Below are 11,078 nucleotides of genomic sequence, written 5' to 3' on the forward strand. Positions count from 1 at the left end.
GGTGTTATTATCACAAGTATAGCACTTTCTAGGCTACAGATATTCTGGTGATGAATGGTTAAGGGAGGACAGAATGTGGTGCAGGAATTGCCACAATTTAAGCAGACAGATGTTCACATAAAACTACCAAACACAATGCCAGCCGGAAGATCATAACCGAATAATTAATATATGCTGCAAATCAGTATAAAATAAGGTGACTACGCTTAAAATAATGCAGAATCGTTTTTAATCGTCCAAAGTGCGAGACACCTGGCTATGTATCATCAGAACAAAGTGGCACTCGGGAGAGCTTATGAGTGTTCATTATATCTGAGCGTACAATATCATTGTCCATTTAACACATAAAATATTCTTAAGCAGACAAAAAATTATATTATTGCTGATTTTATTATTGATTATTTGTTTATTGAATAATTATGTTTTTGATAGTCTAAAGTAAGGCTTTAGCGTTTGCGTGTGTGTGAGTGTGTGAGTGTGCGGCCGGTTTGGTGTACATGCACGGGTGTGTTTATGCGTTTGTGTCTGGCATGGGTGTGTGTCTGCGTGATCTCCACCGGGACCCCGATCAGCGTGAGACGACCCTATAAGTTTCAGGAACTTCTGCTGAGGAGCGTATGACCAGAGGGCGAATGCACTTCCTGGCGGGGTGTGTGGCAGCGAGGCGTTCCCGGCCCGTTCCTCGCGTCGCACTGCCGGCTGCTCGGAGCAGGAGTCCCTCCAGGACCGGGACTCAGGGCTCAAAGCTCACATCCCGGCCTTGTTGTATGGATATAAACATATGGTGTCTTGGTTGGACTGTGTTGTTCAGATGAAGAGACGCAGTGTGTGTGTGTGTGTGTGTGTGTGTGTGTGTGTGTGTGTGTGTGTGTGTGTGTGTGTGTGTGTGTGTGTGTGTGTGTGTGTGTGTGTGTGTGTGTGTGTGTGTGTGTGCGTGCGTGCGTGCGTGTGTGCTTGCGTGTGTGTCAGAGATGGAAATTAACTTTTTTGCCCACCAGCCACTCATAATTTCTTACCAGCCACTTTTCATATGCTATATATTTTTTTAATATATGCGTACGTTTTAAAAAATATATTAAAAATATAATAGTTTTTTCACATCATTTTTCACATCCATCAGAAGTGATTTTTACTGTAAGTAGGTGCTACCAAGGAACTGAGTTGAAAATGTTACACTCTTACCGCATATGATAAACAAAACACAGGTATCTGCCATGTTAATTCATGTTTATTTCAAAGGTGTTACGATGACAAGTTTGGGGATAATTCATCTATACAAAGTATTTTCAATAAAAAAACGAATTGACATATTAACAATAAAACAACATGCTAGATAGAACTTTATCAATCCCCTGTAGGAGAAATTTGTTAATATTTGTCCCTATAAAAAAATATGGTAAATGGTGGAATGGTAAAAAAAGAAATACAAAACACGACGGTAACTGAGTAAGTCAAACCGTCCAATCTGAAGGCTCTACTTAACCACTCCCCCTAATCACTTCCACCAATGCAAAGCGAACAGAACTGAGTAAGGGAGGGCGTAGCCCAACTAGTTTGTGAACGACCCAGAGAACGACCCTACAATTTTTTTTAAGTGTCTCAAAAAGAGGGCTTGTCTGGGCAAAAGAGGACGTCTGGTTACCCTACGTACGGCATTTCATTCCTACCTGTAACACTGTTAATAGCGGCCGAAATTGGTGGGCGCCCTCATCCTCCTCCTCATCGTCATCCGCTTATCCGGGGTCGGGTCGCGGGGGAGCAGCTCAAGCAGGGGGCCCCAGACTTCCCTTTCCCGGGCCACATTGACCAGCTCTGACGGGGGGATCCCGAGGCGTTCCCAGGCCAGTGTTGAGATATAATCTCTCCACCTAGTCCTGGGTCTTCCCCGAGGTCTCCTCCCTACTGGACGTGCCTGAAACACCTCCCAAGGAAGGCGCCCAGTGGGCATCCTTACCAGATGCCCGAACCACCTCAGCTGACTCCTTTCTAAGTAAAGGAGCAGCGGCTCTAATCCGAGTTCCTCACGGATGGCTGAGCTTCTCACCCTATCCCTAAGGGAGACGCCAGCCACCCTTCTGAGAAAACTCATCTCGGCCGCTTGTACCCGCGATCTCGTCCTTTCGGTCATCACCCAGCCCTCATGACCATAGGTGAGGATAGGAACGAAGATCGACCGGTAGATCGAGAGCTTTGCCTTGCGGCTCAGCTCTCTTTTCGTTACAACGGTGCGGTAAAGCGAACGCAATACCGCCCCCGCTGCTCCGATTCTCCGGCCAATCTCACGCTCCATAGTACCCTCACTCGCGAACAAGACCCCGAGGTACTTGAACTCCTTCACTTGGGCTAAGGACTCATTTCCTACCCGGAGTAAGCAATCCACCGGTTTCCTGCTAAGAGTCATGGCCTCAGATTTAGCGGTGCTGATCCTCATCCCAGCCGCTTCACACTCGGCCGCCAGCCGATCCAGTGAGTGCTGAAGGTCACAGGCCGATGATCCAATGAGGACCACATCATCTGCAAAAAGCAGTGACGAGATCCTCAGACCACCGAACTGCAACCCCTCCCCACCACGACTACGCCTCGATATCCTGTCCATGTATATCACATTGGTGGGCGCTATCCTGGTAATTTCTCTGCGTGAGAAATACGAAGTGAGGCGTGTGAGCGCGTGCATGGGTTGAATTGCGTGTGTCTCACGCCGAATGCGTGAGAATTGAGAGCCCTGTTACCGGTATATTATCCCAGATGTTGACAGTCGCAGCCATAGACATCTTATATGATAGACGGAGCATCGAATGCTACCTCCTACTGGCGCTGACGAGACGCGGGGCCGCCATCTTGGAGTGGTCATCCGCTCCACTCAGTGTAATCCGTTTGGCTGGAGCAATGAACTGTCAGCGCATTTAATTAATCATACCTCACTGAATACCACTGATTTTCATGCGGTTTTTTGTCATACGTGTAGCTATGATAAAGGCCACATGGTTTGGCGTGTTTTATTATTCAATACAAATTATACCAATAGTACGCTAATGTTAAATCTTGCTTGTGAAAAGTAATCCCCCGATTCCTATTATGGATTGTCCGCCGATTTGAGCAGGAATACGCTGAACAACAGCCCGGCATCCTGTTTCTGCTGCTGTTGCTGCTCCCGGTTGACCACTCCAAGATGGCGGCCGTATTTCTCGCGTCCCAGCAGCCAATGCTCCGTCTATCTATAAGATTTCTATGGTCGCAGCTGAGCAAAAGGGGCGTAGAAGAAGAAGGGGGCCGGATGTTGACAGTAATGGTTGTGGAACTGTGCAGCGACGTTTGACGATGTATTAAATATGCAAATTTGATCGGACCTGACTGGAAAGTATAACTCGACGCAGTGGCGGGTGAAGTGACACAATTCACCCGCCACCATACAAACCCACAAATATAGGAACCGAAACACAGTCTGTTATATATGTTTAAGAAGTGTGTGTTACAGTCCTATCCAAAAAAAGAAGAGTCTTTATACCTTTTCTAAAAGTGACCACTGCTCGTCATTCCAAAGGGTGACGCTCCCAAGACTAGGTGCGACTCTTTTCCCTCCTGCTTTGTGGAGATTCCTTGGAATTGTGACTTGTGAGTTGCCTCAGTGTCAGTGAAGGCAGGGTGGACCGGCGGGCCAATCACAGCGCCCGTAGCAGCCTACTTGGCGGGTTTCTAACGGGATCTAATGCCGCTTTTCCACCGCAAATGTAGTCGACTCGACTCGACTCGACTCGACTCGACACGACTCGACACGGTAGCAGCACGGGTCGTTTTCCACCGCAAATAGTACCTCCGGGACGTGGGCGGGGTCGGCTGCGCGAAAGGGCCGTGACGTATTTTTGTACGCGAACGCAAAACAACACCTACGCAACCCACACATGGACAGAACCCAGATAACAACAATGGAGGACATCGATAACATTACTATTATTAGCTGGCGTGTTGAAGAAGTTGAAGAAGTGGAATATGTTGGTTGCGGCGCTGCTATGGCTGTTACCAGCATGGTTGCCATGTCGCTCTCGTGACTTCGTCACACTCTCTGGCCAATCAGTGGCCGGCCGTCTGCCGACGTCACCTTTTAGCATCGGCTCAGCCGCTTGGAACCTAGAGCGAGGCGGTACTAGAAAAAGCAGCCACTTCAGGTACCAGATACCATCTTTTCGCGGTGGAAACGCAAAAAATGCGAGCTGAGTCGAGTCGAGTCGAGTCGTGTCGAGCTGGTACCATGCAGTGGAAAAGCGGCATAAGCTGCTTCTCTCGCTCTCTCAGTCGTGGAGTGGGGGATAAGACAGATAGATACCTCTGGAGAAGCGTAGGCAGCGAGGGCCAAGGGAATCACGATACAGCGGGTGTTGGGATGCAGCCGATGTACAACGGTGATTTAGGAGGATATCCGGAGATTGAGGAAGCGAGTGCGAGTGGAAGCCCTAAGGCCTGTCTCCCCACCTGAATCAGAGCTCTATTAACCCGGGATCGGGCTTCATGAAACCTATCTCCAGGCTGTCCGACTCACAACCACCAGCGCTCCCCAGCAGGGCTGACGGGGACCTTTTGGTGCAGACCTGACGTTTAACCAGCGTTTATGTTTGTTGTTGATCTCCTGAACACTGACAGACAGTGTTGTGTAACGGGTGCAATTTAAATGTGCTGTTGGAGAGAAACATGAAGACATTCGTCCTTAATTCACACAAACGAAGGGGACCGAACCGTCAGACAGGTTGCTGATTCTCACCAGTTAAATAACGAGCGGTGTTATAACGTCCACACAGTGCGTTACTCTCTATTCTTTTCCTGCCTTGCCTGATTTTAATTTCTCTTCAGTAGATATGAACCATCTCCTAAACCTGAGCCAATGATGCATAAAAATAGAGTCTGTGGTCTCTGTACAAAGTAAGATGCTGTATTAGGTATAGACGTTACATGCAAGATACACCCGTCTGACTTAGTTGGGAGAGAAATACAAAAGCATTCTGAATGGATGCCTATCTGTCCAATCAATCAATCAATCAATCAATCAGATAGATATGAGTTAGTGTGTCAGTCAGTCTGTCTGGTTGTCAGACCCCAGGTATAAGGGAAATCGATGGAGGGTTTGAGACGACTCTGTTCGCTGTCGGTCGGACAGAGCAGCAACTGCTGGCGCTCTGACGCTGAGAGAGGTCTTCAGAACAGAGAACCACTTCCCTCGCTCCTGCCTCAAGGTCACCGCTGAACAACAACCGCTCAACATTAACAATAAACATGCCTTTCACTTGAGCCACAACAACACATCATACACACGGAATAGCTGCCGTTAAAAAGCCTTAATCCTCATCTCTTGGAAGCCAGAACAGTAACCGATGCCGTATTAATCCCCCGGTTAAAAGCCATCACACAGTTAAAGAGCAGGGGATTGATAGCTCCTCTTTGTGTGGGAGTGGCTGAGTGAGGGAGAGTTAAAGCGAATTGGGAATCAGTAATCCCCTTTTGTACTTCTGATCCTTAAATGTGCTGTTTGTCCCTTTATCCAGAGCCACTTAGGGCAGCGTTCAGGGAGGGCGGCTGGAGAGAGCACTCGGTGGCTGGGAAAGCAGGTCAGCGCGGGCGGGAGGGAGGGAGCGCCACACGGAGAGCCTCCGGGATTACTGCTCACCAAATGTCTTAATTCCTCTGTTCACTAATGATCCCGGAAAATGCCCGGTAATCTGGGCGCCGTTAATTAAAAAGAGCATGGGGCCAGTGGTGAACCACACCATCTGCTGCCCCTCATCGCACAAGACAGATCGGGCTGTCAGCCTCTCCACGCCAGACCACAGACCAGAGACCAGAGACCAGACCACAGACCAGAGACCAGAGACCAGAGACCAGAGACCAGAGACCAGAGACCAGACCACAGACCAGAGACCAGAGACCAGAGACCAGAGACCAGACCACAGACCAGAGACCAGAGACCAGAGACCAGACCACAGACCAGAGACCAGAGACCAGACCCAATACACCCACAGACCAAGACCAGAGACCAGAGACCAGACCACAGACCAACCATACCAGACCCCGACACCCAGAGACCAGGACCCCCTACAGCCCAGAGACCAGACCAGAACCCCTACACCCAGAGACCACACCAGACCCCCTACACCCAGAGACCAGACCAGACCCCCTACACTCCAGAGACCAGACCTGACCTCCCCTAAATACCCAGAGACCAGACCAGACCCCCTACCCCCAGAGAGCCAGACCCCCTACACCCAGAGACCAGACCAGACCCCCTACAACCCAGAGACCAGACCCCCTACACCCAGAGTCCTGTAGTCCATCTATGGGGGTCTTTATAGTCCATCTTGGGGGGTCTTGATAGTCATCCATGGGGGTCTTTATAGTCCATCTATTGGGGTCTTTATAGTCCATCTATGGGGGTCGATCCACCTATGGGGGTCTATATAGTCCGCCTATGGGGTTCTCGTGGGGTCCCATGGGGTGACCAAAACAAACTGGAGGAAAATGGTCCCACCTGTTGATCATTTTCTTAGATAAGAGCATGATTGAGAGTGATTACGAGTGAGTGAGAGTGAGTTAGATTGAGTGGGTTAGAGTGAGTGAGAGAGTGAGAGAGAGCGTGAGTGAGAGTGATTAAGAGTGAGTGAGAGTGAGGTTTAGATTGAGGGGGTTAGAGTGGAGTGAGAGAGTGAGAGAGAGCGTGAGTGAGAGTGATTAAGAGTGAGTGAGAGTGAGTTAGATTGAGTGGGTTAGAGTGAGTGAGAGAGTGAGAGAGAGCGTGAGTGAGAGTGATTAAGAGTGAGTGAGAGTGAGTTAGATTGAGTGGGTTGGAGTGAGTGAGAGAGTGAGAGAGAGCGTGAGTGAGAGTGATTAAGAGTGAGTGAGAGTGAGTTAGATTGAGTGGGTTAGAGTGAGTGAGAGTGAGAGCGGAGTGAGAGTGATTAAGATTGAGTTTGATTGGGTGAAAGAGTGAGTGAGTTAGAGCAAGTGAGGAGTGAGTTAGAGTGAGTTAGGGTGATTAAGAGTGAGTGTGAGTGAGTTAGAGTGAGTTAGATTTAGTGAGGGTGCTTAAGTGAGTGAAAGTGAGTTAAGTGAGTGAGGGTGAGTTAAAGTGAGTGAGAGTGATTTAGAGTGAGTGAGAGTGTGTAAGAGTGAGAGAGTGAATGAGAATGAATGGATTAAGATGAATTTGAGTTCAATAACACATTTGATCCTCGGTTTAGAGAAATTCACAATCTCAATTTTTTATAAGAAGGCAAATATTACAATTCCTACTAATATAATATTAGATTAAATATTAAATCTAATTTAAAATCATGTCATACATAAAATATCATATATAATGTGATATTTAAGATTAATTCCCTTATTTATACTTCTTTATTCATGTTATATCTTTCTTATTTAATTCAAATTAAAAGAATGAAGAGTAATAAAACAAATCCATAAACCAGACTGCCTTGACGCCTCCTTCTACTCCACACTAACGCCTCTGAATCCTCCATCTCAACGCTTTTCTGAAAACAATACGGCTCCAAACCAACACATCTGAGTGTTTGTTTGCTCTTGATATGATATTAGCTCATCATGCCCTGAATAATAACCTCCCAGCCGGGGGATTAGGGGTCGGGCGGGCTGTCCAGATTAGCGGGGAGAGATGAGTTTGATCGGGCAGCGAGCAGAGACAGATTACGGTGCCTCGCAGCAGCAATTGGAGCAGATGTCATTCTCCCATCATCTGAACAGTTGGGCCAATAATACCACTGCCACTGCCGCTGCGCCCGGGCGTTATTACAGACGCACAAACACACTCAGAGGCGCACGCGTACGCACACATATGCCCATACAGTCACGCGAGCGCGTGCACACACAGACACAGAGACACACACACACACACACACACACACACACACACACACACACCACACACACACCACACACACACACACCACACACACACACACACCACACACACACACACACACACACACACACACAGTTCAGAGGCGGTATCCTCTCTCACCCTCCCGACTCCTCGCTCCACATTCAAAGAAGGACGCGACAGAGTTAGAGTTGCTCGTGCGGGGAAGTTTTCGAGGCGGTTCTCGATTATTTTTATTTTCTATTTTCCACCTCAGACACCTGGATTCCGTTCACCTGTTCAACAGTCACCCTTCTCGTTGCATCTTAGTTTATATAGTTACGATATCTAAATATCTTGATACTTTAATTGATGAGAGATCGTTTGAATCACCGGACAGTTTTCGGGTGATGGCGCGCGGAGAGGGGGTGAGGAGGGCGGGCCTGGTCCGCCTGGTGGTCCTGGTCCTGCTCTGGGACCTGGTCCTGGCCCAGATCCGCTACTCCATCCCAGAGGAGCTTGAGCACGGGGGCGTTCGTGGGGAACCTCGCGGAGGACCTGGGTCTGGCGGTGGAGCGGCTGTCCGCGCGCCGCTTCCGCCTCGTCTCGGGCGCCAGGCGGCAGTACCTCGAGGTGAACCTGGAGAACGGGGTCCTGTTCGTGAACGAGCGCATCGACCGCGAGGAGCTGTGCGAGGAGACCCCGTTCTGCTCCTTCCACCTGCAGGTGGTGATGGAGCGGCCGCTGGAGCTGTACCGTGTGGAGGTGGAGATCACGGACGTCAACGACCATTCGCCCGGGTTCCCGTGGAGCGCCTTCAACCTGGACATCTCCGAGTCCGCCGTGCCGGGCTCCCGGTTCCCGCTGGAGAGCGCGCAGGACCTGGACGTGGGCACCAACTCACTGCGCACATACCTGCTCCACGTCAACGACCACTTCCTGCTGGACGTTCAGACGCGGAGCGACGGCAGCAAGTTTGCCGAGTTGGTGCTGGAGTCCCCGCTGGACCGGGAGAAGCAGCGGAGCCACCAGATGGTGCTGACCGCCGTGGACGGGGGTCACCGGAGAGGACCGGCACCGCGCAGATCGACGTCACGGTGTTGGACGCCAACGACAACGCGCCGGTGTTCGAGCGGTCGTTCTAGCGTGAGGCTGGCGGAGAACGCACCGCAGGGCACCGTGGTGATCCGGCTAAACGCGTCCGACCTGGACGAGGTCCCAACGCGGACATCACCTACTCCTTTAGCGGACACGCGCCCGTCAAGTGCGCGAGCTGTTCGGTGTGGACGCGCACACCGGGGAGATCACCGTGACGGGGTGATAGATTACGAGAAGGCGCGCATGCACGAGATCTACGTGCAGGCTAAAGACAAGGGTCCGTCCGCCGTGGCGGTGCACTGCAAGGTGCTCGTGAACGTCTGGACACCAACGACAACACGCCGGAGGTCATCCTGACGTCGGTGTCCACGCCGGTGCAGGAAGACGCGCCACCGGGACCGTCATCGCCGTCATCAGCGTCACGGACCGGACTCCGGGGAGAACGGGAACGTGGACTGTGAGATCCCGCACCACGTCCCGTTCCAGCTCCACTCGTCCTTTAAGAACTATTACACCCTGGTGACCTCTGACCTCCTGGACCGGGAGGCCGTGGCGGAGTACAACATCACCGTGACCGCGCGGGACATGGGCGCGCCGCCGCGCTTCACCCGGAGGACCATCGTGGTCCAGGTGGCCGACGTGAACGACAACGAGCCCCGCTTCAAGCAGCCGTCGTACACCGTCTACCTGACGGAGAACAACGCGCCGGGCGCCGCGCTGTGCGCCGTCACCGCCCTGGACCCCGACGCGGGCCAGAACGCCTACCTGTCCTACTCCCTCCTGGACGGCGGGGACATCGGCGGGATGCCCGTGTCCACCTACGTGTCCGTCAACTCAGACAACGGGAACATCTACGCACTGCGCTCCTTCGACCACGAGCAGCTCAGGAGCTTCCAGGTCACGGTTCAGGCCCAGGACGCGGGCTTCCCGCCGCTCCGGAGCAACGTCTCGGTGGACGTCTTCGTCCTGGACCAGAACGACAACGCCCCCGTCGTGGCGTCCCCGCCGCGGCGGCCCGCAACGGAACGGCCCCCGGTGGAGACGCGGTGCCCAGAGCGGCGGACGCCGGCTTCCTGGTGGGCCGGGTCAGCGCGTCGGACGCGACTCGGGGCAGAACTCGCGGCTCTTCTACCAGGTGCTGCAGGCCACCGACCCGGGCCTGTTCAGCGTGGCTCTGTACACGGGCGATCCGGACCAACCGGAGGCTGGTGGACACCGACGCCGCGAGCCACCGACTGCTGGTGCTGGTCAAGACACGGCAGCCGCCGCTGTCGGCCACCGCCTCCATCACCCTGTCACTGGTCGACAGCGCGCCCGAGTCACAGCCCGATCTGGGTGACCTTGCGCCGAGCCCTTACTACTACGGCCAGGACTACACGGTTGTACTGGATGGTGTCGCTGGGGGCCGTGTCGCTGACGTGTCTGGTGGCCATCATCGTCCTGCTCGCCGTGAAGGGCTACCGAACCGCCGCTCCGACGGCCTCTCGCCGGCTGCGGGTGCTGCGGCTCGCGGAGAATACGAGCACCGCAGACATGTTCGTGAAGTCCAACATGAGCGGCCGCGATGACCACGGGCACCTCCACGCGGCGGACGGGGCTGGCGGCGGGGGGCCCATCTCGCAGGTGTACTGTACAAAATGTGTCTGACCCCGGAATCTTCCAAAAGTGACTTTATGTTTCTGAAGCCGTGCAGTCCTGTAATGAGCGTGCAGGCACAGAATAACGCCCGGGGCAAAGACTATCTGACATCTGGGTGGAGCGCGCTGGAGCGCAACGAGCTGGTGAACAACAACGCCTATGAGGTGTCGCTCATTAAAAAGATACAATGCCGTCCTATATTATTCCAATTATATCCGATAGCGACACAGGAGTCTTTCATTGTAAGATGAACAATGCCACAATGCTGGGAACATTGAGATTCTAAATAGTTTTATTTCAGCTGCATATCTATTTATATTCATGAACGAAATAATTGTGACAGAGTACGGTGTGGTGGTGAATATTTTAACGGATCTTGTGTGATTCTTTTAGTTCAAGGACACTCACAAGGACTGGCTTTGACCAAGAACCTGAAGAACTCAGCTTACAAGAGGTGAGTACCACAGACACACACACACACACA

General features: G+C 52.0%; 1 pseudogene; it reads left to right on the forward strand.

Annotated features, from left to right (window-relative positions):
- The first annotated feature begins 8,268 nt into the window (after positions 1-8,268).
- Positions 8,269-11,052, forward strand: LOC130386160 (protocadherin-10-like; annotated as a pseudogene).
- The last annotated feature ends 26 nt before the right edge of the window (positions 11,053-11,078 follow it).

This window comes from Gadus chalcogrammus, chromosome 7 (genome assembly GCF_026213295.1).
Source record: "Gadus chalcogrammus isolate NIFS_2021 chromosome 7, NIFS_Gcha_1.0, whole genome shotgun sequence".
NCBI lineage: Eukaryota > Metazoa > Chordata > Actinopteri > Gadiformes > Gadidae > Gadus > Gadus chalcogrammus.